The 10,283-nt window shown below is 34.5% G+C and overlaps 1 pseudogene; it reads right to left on the minus strand.

Annotated features, from left to right (window-relative positions):
* Positions 1 to 8,691: 8,691 nt before the first annotated feature.
* Positions 8,692 to 8,810, minus strand: LOC118614326 (annotated as a pseudogene).
* Between the last annotated feature and the right edge of the window lie 1,473 nt (positions 8,811 to 10,283).

The following is a 10,283-nucleotide window of genomic DNA, read 5'->3' on the forward strand; positions in this document are numbered from 1 at the left end:
CTTTGGTGCTCCTTAGTTCTGCTACATCACCCCAGTCTCTGTCTTCATCTTCACATGGGGTTCTCCTTATGCATATGTCTATGTCCAAATTTTCCCTTTTTATAAAGATATCAGTCATACTGGATTAAGGGCCTACCCTACTCTCATATGAGCTCATCTTACTTAATTACATCGGCAACAACCCTATTTCCAAAAAGGTCACATTCTGTGATACTGGGATTAAGACTTCAACACACGAATTTCTGGGAGATGTAACTCAACTAATAACATTCACTTTCCTTTACACCTTGCCTAGCTCTGGCAGATTTTACTTCACTCTATTTCTACAAATGCATATATGCAAAAGAAATAAGTTGAGTCAAAATGTATGAGCTAAATGCTATACATGAGGTATATTTGTATGTCTCTAGACTAAAGAGAAGCCTCTCCGATTGACAGCTGGATGATGAGTCTGTCTGCAGCAGGGCATGCTGAGGGCAAACAGGTGTAAACATAAATGGCCTAATATGGCACACATACAATGAAAGACTGCCAGAGATCATTGAAGTTTATAAGGTAATTTTTTTGTTTGAGCTGAGAAAAGGGTATGTGCATTGATAATCTGAACTTGGCAAACTCTCTTTGTAGTCTCAAGAATACATTTTTTTTTTTTTTTTTTTGCTTTGGAGTATTGGTGGTAGTAAAGTCCTCATACAATTATTAAAATCTCAGCTACCTATAATGTTGCACAATACAGAACATTTACAATCCAGTCAGGGCTTTGGATCTCCCAACCCATCCTTCTTGTCACTTGACTGAGAACCATGACCCTAAAAGAAAAACAAGAGCAGGCTTTAATGCCGAGGACTTTATTAATGATTTAAAGTTGGAGAAAGGAAAGGCAAAGAGGTTTACACCACTAGAAGTTGATGGTCACCAGTCAATCTCTATCAATTCTGAAACAAAGAAAAGAATTTTACACAGAAGTAATAACTTGGCTTGAGCATGATCTATGCCCGGTATTTCTACTATTAAGTAGTCTCATTACAAGAGACTACTTATAATGGCCAGGAGAGGGAAAAGAGAAGGCAAAAGAGGAGAGAGGAGGTAGAAACTGGGGAAACTGTAGGCTAATATAAGAATAAGAGAGTGAAAAAAATAAAATTAACTCAGGTGGAAGTAACACTTTCTCTTATAAGAATGGAGGAGACTTCTCTTTGTATGAGGTTGAGGCAAGGACAAACCTGGGCAAAGTTTAAGAGTGATTAAAGTCAAGACTTAAAACAAGAGAAATGACCAGAAACAAAAAGTTTAAGAATTTAAAGAGAAATTCATTATATCAGTGAGTAAAAATGCAATTAATACTTTGGAAATCACTGGAAGCTATTTTCAGTTGGTTTTCATTGTCTTTGGCCACTGCACTGATCACCCTGGCTACCTTTTCCATGCTGACCATCCTGGCCACGCCTTCACACTGGCCTCTCTGGCCACCAGGACTACCCTGGCCATGCCATGTCTGCCAACTTGGCTACCCTGGCCGCCCTAGAGATCTTGGCCTATTTGGCTACCTTGACCACCTCGGCCACCTTGGCAACCTCTTCCTCCTCTGCTATCGCTTTCCCGGTCTCCCTGGACATCCTGGCAATGAGGCCCATGTGGCTGACCATGCATTTTTTCCCCATTTTTTCCCTTCTCGCCTCACTGACCTCCATGTACTCCTTGAGGTTTGAATTTTAATTCCTCTGGGAGTTCTTCAAGAAATTCATCATCTTCTTCATTGAGAGAACACAGATTCAGAAAGAAACAAAGAAAAAGAAAGCTTAACAATGAGCTTAAATAAGGCAAGTATAGAATCTACTGTAGGAGTAATATATTACTCATTTAAATGGTACTGGGTAGTGATCAGGGCCCAGTGCCCAGAAGAGAAGAGGCAGAGAAATCCTGGCCTCTTCAGAGTGCATGCACTTAGCACCTCTTGCTTGCTTCATCATCACTTACTCTCTCCTCTTTTGATGTTTCTGCCACTATTCTATATTGCCTCCTATCTTGAACTTGCCATGATCTATGTGAAATCATCTATAAACCACCAGATATCTCATGATGTCTGAGAGAAACCACCAGGTGGTGTCACTATGTCCACATGCAGATGTACATGATATCTTGACATAAATCTATTGAACAGGAGGAAACTATCAGCCGCCCTGCCCTTCTCAATAGCATCACAATCATATGACACCTCCTCTCCCCTTTCTTCTATCAGCTTCTACAAACTGTTAAGTCTGTAGACAAATGGAAAGTATAAATAAATCCCACCTAATATTGTCTCCTTTTGCAAATTTCTGGTACCTATAATTGAGTCCCAGCCCTCACCATCTGTTGCTTTCACTTTCAATTGTTTCTTCTTGATCTCATGGTCATCGCTTTTACAATCATTCTCATATGCATTCAGAATATAGTTTATGCCCACATACTGTATTGTGCTTTGTGTCACACACTAAGATTCCAAACTTTAAAGACATAATCTGTTCTCTCAAGCTGCTAACTGCTCATTGTTGTTAGATTAACGAAGACATTGCTGTGTGGTTCTCCTATTTAAAAATCTCTTTGTTGCCCATAAACTAGATTACAAATTCAGCTTCCCATTTACAACATCTATCACAATCTGGAACTTTATTTTATCTGGAACTAAATTTAGATTTATCTTCCTCTATTTACTTCAACCTAACCTAATAATTCAGTTTTCCTAGACCATTGAAATACTATGTTACATGCACATTTAGCCATGCATTTTATGCTACTTTCTTCTCTAAGGTCCAGATCACATGGCATCTCCCATAGGAGGTGTTCCCTTTTCTCCCCTGTTCTGGGCTTTCATAATACCTTCTCTTGCCACTTTTCTGATAGTGATCATCATTATGGCCAAGCTGAATCTTCCATTAGATCCTGAGTTTCTTAAGGACAGGAATGATGTTTCACTTACCTTTGTATCTTTGGTGCCAAGAATAGGACCATGCCATGGTTATTGTTAAGTATTAATAATATTGGGGTTATTATCTTATCCCAGTCAGGTGACAAGAAGGACCGGCTGAGAGGTGCAAACAGAGAATGTAGATGATCAAAGCATTTTTTTTTCTCCCCAGGAATTCTCACAGGCATGCCAAGACAGCCAAGGCCAGGTAACTTAGGCAAGAAAAAAACACAGAAGAAAAGCAGTGATCACATTCTCCAAACCTGAGAGAATTCTTAAATATAAAGCAAATCATTTTTTTTCTTTTTCACTTTTTGTCTTTTGTGCTCTTTCTGCAATAGGGAACTAATAAGATTAAACTATATAAAATAGTTGAGAAAGGAAAATTTAAAGGTTAAGTATAATTTTTTCAATTAAAGTAAAAATTGTAGAAATTTTGGATTAGACCAATGACCCAGAGATTCCTAGAATCCATTTAGAAAAATTTTAAATAAGTTGATTGAATTCAAAATAACTCACCTAATTAATAGTTGGAACTCTCCTTTGTCTTGAGGGACTTCTGCAAAGAAGAACAAGAAAAGAATAAAGTATCATGACATTATAACCTGAATGGACGGATTATCGGCAAGTCAGGAACTGGGGAAAATCATTAAGCACTCAAAGGTTTTCTTTAAGCAACAAAATTTTTGGTTGACTCATTTACTCAATTCTGCTGCTTCTTTATTGATATAACATAATTCATTAGCTCTTTCTCTCTCATGTACTATGGTCTTTTTTTTATATCCTCCCTCTTACAAATACTCATATCCATGTTATTAAAACTGACTTTAAATTTTGCATTTGGAGTAAGTACAGCTAATAAGGTCTTTAAGTTTCACCAACTCTTGAGACATCTTATTATTTAAACAGATATCGAGGCTCTGATACCAAAGAAATAAAACATTATGCTATAAATAAATAAGGTGCAATGATAAACTTGCTGATTGAATAATAGTAGTACTTTAGTTAAATTATAAGTGTCTTTATGATAACATAGTACCTTTATGATTCAAATTAGTTAAATGTCAATGGAGCTAATGATCTTACAAATGTAAGGGATTTGTGATTTTCAATCATTAGCCTTTGATTGTAGATGAATTGAGAAAAAAGCATTTACAAATGAGTAGGGTGCCATGTTCTACTGATGTTTAGACACTATTTAGATCTCTAACACAGAATATTCAGATGTGAAAAGAAAGGAAACGGCCCATATCTAACAATATGATCAAGGACCACTATACCTGAGGGGTTTGTTATTTCTTCTTGCATTTCTCTAGGCTCGATTTTGAGAATTTTCAAAGGACAAACACTAAGCAAAGAAAAAAGTGTGATGGGTCCTGATAAAAAGGGAAAGAACACATCCTGAAAAAGGATTTACCTGGCCCTTCAAAAAAAGCCTTTAGAATTAGTATTAGTAATTAGAATTAGAATTAGTAACTAGGATTTAAAAAAAAAAGTAAGAAAAAGAAGATAAATTTAAAATATGACTTGATAAGACCCTAGAAAGACAAGTAGAAAGATTTGTAGAAAGACAAGTAGATTTAGATACAAGACGTTAGAAATGCTTAAGAGAACTAACAACAACAACAACAACAACAACAAATGTTTGGATATAATGGACCAACATTTTCCGAATATAACCCTAGGCCTAATCATTGATTCTGCAGCAGAAATGAATGAAAATTAAAATGTTTGAAAGAATAAGCTCATTTTTGCCTCAATGACAGATTGTTCTGGTGGTATTTTGGGGCAATCTGCATTTAATAAACTTTTAAGCTATATTTTTACTTGAAAGTTACTCAACATTTTTATAAATAAATGCTCTATGAAATACTCAGAAACATAGCACTGGGCTTTATTAAAATGTAAACTGCCTTTGAGAAGTTGATGAATTAGGGACAATCCAAGAAGGAAAAATCCATTTGGGAACAAGTAGAGATGTGGAGCAAAAAAAAATTTATGTGTTGGATAGAGATATTAACTTGAAAATATTCAACATACTTAAGACAACTTCAAGTCATTTTAGTGAAGTATAAGCTAAAAGAGAGGTCATAGAATGAGGTACAAAGATCCTGGGCTTTGAAATCTGTCAGTACTGAGTCTATAAAACAGTTTTATTGAAACTTTGAATTTGGGAGGACACAAATATTCAGTTTATAGCACCATCAAAAAACCTCTTGATTTCTAAGACAGGACTGCCCTGTCTCAGGACTTCTCTATGCCTCTTGTTGATGTAGGAAGGGGTGAATCACCCTAAGTGGGGACCCAAGTCCTGCACTGAGAGAGAAAGCGTGAGTTGAGGGTTCTTGACTGTGCACAGGAAAGAATTCAAGTGTATGCTTAGAGCTAGAGACAAAAGGAAAGTTTATTAGCAAAGGAATAGCACTCCACAGACGAGCATGGTCTCCTTTCAGAGACAGACAATGAGAGAGACCGAGAGGGACCCAGGGCATTCAGTGTATATGTCGTTCTTAGTTTCTGTGAATTATAGTTTAAAGGCCTGGTTTACTTGTTTTCCTTTGATGGTATGGGTATGCAGTGTGGAAGGCGTGTTAGCAATCTCAGCCTTTGTTCTATAGGTTCCCCATAGTCTGGCTATAGAGAACAAATTATTGAGTTTATTTTGTGTAGGATATTACTTAAAAACTGTTCTCCTGTGATTGATTTGTCAGCAATCCCAATTCCTTTGTTCTGGCAGCACATTGCAGGCTCTGAATACGGCTTGTTTTAACATTTAGTTCTCTTGCCTCTTCCCTACATCACTGTTATATAAGATACAGAGAACTCTTAATCTTAGAATACAATATTAGGGTAGGTGAATCTTATCCTTCTGAGAGACCATAGACATAAATTCAAAATAGTCAAAACTGGTCATAAACTTTCATCCCATTTTTCATTTATCTGAGAGGAAGATAAAGAAATAGACTTCACAAAACATTCTAAAGGCTGGTAGGTTCTCTTTGACATTGCTTTCTACACTGGCTCCTTCCCTAAAGTCTACCAAAACCCTTGGCAAATGAGTCTCCTCAAGCCCAAATCCTATTGTCAGAAAGATAACGGACTTACAACCGTAGTGCTTTCAAGGATGTCAAATAAGAATTTTCTGTCCGTATTTATTTATCCTTTACTCACCTACACCTCTTTTCCTTTGGCCTCTGAGAAAACATACTTCCTCCTTTTTGAGGCTAAGTACTCTAGCATGCTTTCTTTCATTTCTTCTGGTAGCTTGCTTCCAAATTATTTTCTTTTTTTGCTCTTCCACCTTCGGCTTTTTATTTTTTTCTCTTTCCTCTAAAAAGTTTGTTCGATGTCTCTCCACACATCCTTATTTTATTAATCTTGACTTTTCTTTAGGATATTTCTTATTTTTCTTTTCTTTCACTACCAAACATATTTTTTAAAGTTTACTATTGTTTCTTTTATTATGCTCTTTTCAATCACGCAATGTATCAAATGACAGATAAATGATTATATATATTATACTTGCTATGTATCAGGCATTGTTCTAGGTGCCTAACAGGTATTAATTCATTTACCTTTTAAATAAAATTAGTTTTTAAAATATTTTAACTCATTTGGTATTTTTATATATAATTTTATCTTTATGTATATGAACCTGTTTCACATTTACTTTTACAACTCATTGAAGTGTGGCTCCTACTTCTAGCACTTCTCTCAAGGTTTCCAATATCTTAATAGCCAAATGTGTGTTTTCTCTCTTGATCCCTTTGATGTTATTGACGGCCTTATACCTTCTGATTGTCTTTCCTTTCATGATTTCTATAACAGTTCTATCAATAAGTTTTTCTCCTACTCATGATTCTCTTCGTACCTCATCCAATGGCTCTTTTTCCTCCATTCGGTCATTAATTCATTCAGCAAATATTTAATGGATCTAAATTAGGCTTCCATCACTGTGATAGATACTTGATAATAATCATAAATAAAAGAGACACTGTCATTGCCTTTAAAGAAGTGATGGTCTAATGCAGGATATGGAATAAAATACTTACAAATAAAAATATTACAAATTTTAAAGAGTGTGATAGTCTCCCAACTTTCATATTATTCTCCATTTTATGCTTTCAGTCTTATTATCTATGCACTTGACTATTAATCCTGAGGCAAACCCATCTTATCCATGGTTTTAGCAAGTGCCTATATGATAGTGATACTATATCTAAATCTAAGGCTTGAGTTGTCTTCTGAACTTTAAGTCTGTATGTCTTTTATCAATGGCACTGCCTCATTAGCTACCAAGAGCCTTAAACACAAGTTTAACATCAATCCCATTGCACTCCTTGTTTTACATGCAAAGTTGTTCACATTCTCTTCCTTTCATATTTCTGATTTCTATTAATGAGAATACCTGCTACTCATACATTGTTATATTTTTCTTCTCTCTTAAAGTCTTTTTTCTTTTGATGTCTGTGAAAATATATCTCCCAATCTTTTTTATATACTTAAAAAATTGTCTGCTTCATAAAATCTTCATTTTTAAATAAATTTATTACCTAAGATACTGCTAGTTGCTTACTCACTGTCCATTTTTACCAGTTAGCTTACATAGCCCCAATAGTGATTAGCATGGTAATGCGTCTAGCTAAAAAATATTTATTTTCAGATTCACTTGCTGTAGAGTGTGACCATATGACATAATTCCAGAAAATTTGAAGTTATTTGAATTTTCTTTGAGTGGTACTTTTAGAAGAGTCTTTTTCCAGAATACTGCTTGCCTTTTCCTTCTTAATACCTGAAATGCAGACACAACGTCTTCAAGTTTAACAGCCAAAGCAGAACAGGAAAGAGTTTCCAGGCAATGTCAAATACAAACTCATTTTGTGGCTCACTGAAACCTATTTTTAATAAATGGCGCTGGAAACCAGACTGCTATTGGTCGGAGAGTAGTTACAAAGTGGATTCTACAAATGAAGGAAAATATTCAAGAGTTAATGGGTTAATATATATCTAGTTTGAAGATCAGGTAGAATCAAGCTTTCTTCTTAGATAAGGGAAAATTTGACAAAAAAAAAAGGATAAAACTAGATATGAGTCAGAGAAAATCAAACAACTAAGCATAATGCTTAAACCCTGGTTTCTTGTGATGACTTTCTTGGAGGGGAGAACCCACAGTAATTTGAGCTAGTTTTTATTATATTGTTATTATACTTTTAGATGTAGTTTTATGATGCCACACTGTGGTCATTGTAAGCATAGCTCCTATATTATCTTCATATATCATTACATTTCTAGATATCAATTGCAACTATTTTCATGGTCCTTTTATTTTTTCTTAACATGGCTTTCTATTTTAAATTCCTTTTAGAGTAGTATATAACATTAAAAGAAAATATAAGACCAAAGAAGTAATGCAACATACAAAAAAGGAATTGGGATCAAGTAGTAAGAATCAAAAAGTGGGTTACAAGACCTAAATATATAATATTAAAATTTAGTCAAAAACTTTGTAATGACATCTGAGGTTAACTTGTATAAAGTAGGTTAACTTTTAAATTATGTTACACTGTTTCACTGTTAAAAAATGGTCTGAACTTTTAAAAGAATTAATTCATAGGGATAGTTTTGAATAATATAATAGTTATTAAAAATCTCATTATTTTTTTTTTAGATGAGGCAACCCTTGCTTGACCTCACAGATTGCAAGGATCTTGTCAGCTTACAATCCCTTATTTTTTATTTTTTTACACCTATAGCACTTGGTCTTCTTAGGTGGTCTCACATCCAAGTACTAACCAGGCCCGATCCTGCTTAGTTTTCAAGATCAGACAGGATCAGGCTTGTTCAGGGTGGCATGGCCACAGATAGCAATCTTATTCTAATCACTAATTTTTCGTATTCATTCTAATAGCAGATATATTATAATAATTGCAAATCTAGCTATGAAAGAGTTACCCAATCAAGTATACTTCATTCTTGCTCATTTCATTCGACTCTTTTAAATCTCTTTTGGTTTGATTTTAACAACTTAATAATTGTCTTAGTACTTTAGGTACATGGAGATGCATATTACTTATTTGTATCATATAGTCTAACAGTAAAATGTTGACTTTAGTACTTATTTATATAGTACCTTACTAAATGTATTCAGATCTTACTCTCCCATAAAGAGTGTCTGTTCCTTGAGGACAACATTTCTTTTGTATCCTCAGTATAAAAACATCCTAATTTAAACAGACCATTGGATAAAGAAGTTATGGTTCATATATACAATGGAATATTACTCAGCTATTTAAAAAAAATGAAATCCTACCATTTGCAATGACATGGATGGACCTAGAGGGTATTATGCTGAGTGAAATAAGTCAGAGAAAGATAAATACCATATGATTTCACTTACGTGCAGAATCTAAGGAACGAAAAGAAAAAACTAATCAAAAACAGACTCACAAATATAGATAATCTGAGGATGACCAGAGGGGAAGGAGATTATGGGGGCTGGAAGAAAGGAGTGAAGGGTTAAAGAAGTACAAATTAGTAGTTAATAGATGGTTATGGGGATGGGGAGCACGGCATAGGGAATGCAGTTAGCATTAACATAATGGCTAGGTGGAGAGCCAGAAGAGAGAAAGAGCAATTAGGGGGATCATCTTATAAACTATATAAATGTCTAGCCAGTGTACTGTACACTTGAAACTAATAAAATAAAATTAAAAATAAATGGCTTTTCCATTTACTATCTCTGTGACCTTGAGCAATAACTGAAAGAGCTGAACTACACACTCTCTAAAAATATGTTTATCTCTCATGCTGGGTGTCTAAACAGTTTCTAAGGATAGAAACTTTTATTTTATCAATTTTCTTTAAAAAAATTATTTTTAAAAGACTATTTTATAAGCAGTAGGGAAATGTTAGATTAAAAGAATACACCCTGAAAAAGAAAACTTTCCTTTGATTCTAAGGAATAGGACATAGGGGTTAAGTGTTTGTGCCCTGAAGTCAGATGTGAGTTTTTTTTTAATATTAACTAATTATTTTTTATAGTGATATTGATTAACGAATACCAGTAAGCTGTACATTTTAACAGTAAGACGTGTGTGTGTGTGTGTGTGTGTGTGTGTGTGTGTGTGGTTTTTAAATCTATCTTCATCACTTATGAGTTGTGTAATTTGGGCAAACTAATTAACTTCTCTAAGCCTCATTCTCTTTATCTACAAAAGAAAAACATATTAACATAACATTTTGTAATAATATTAGCATAACACTTTGTGAGAATTAAGGGAGATTACACAAGTAAAGTGCTTTTCCTGGCATATTGTAAATGTCCCATACATATTAG

Source organism: Rousettus aegyptiacus, unplaced genomic scaffold, assembly GCF_014176215.1.
Source record: "Rousettus aegyptiacus isolate mRouAeg1 unplaced genomic scaffold, mRouAeg1.p scaffold_m13_p_2, whole genome shotgun sequence".
NCBI classification, from domain to species: domain Eukaryota; kingdom Metazoa; phylum Chordata; class Mammalia; order Chiroptera; family Pteropodidae; genus Rousettus; species Rousettus aegyptiacus.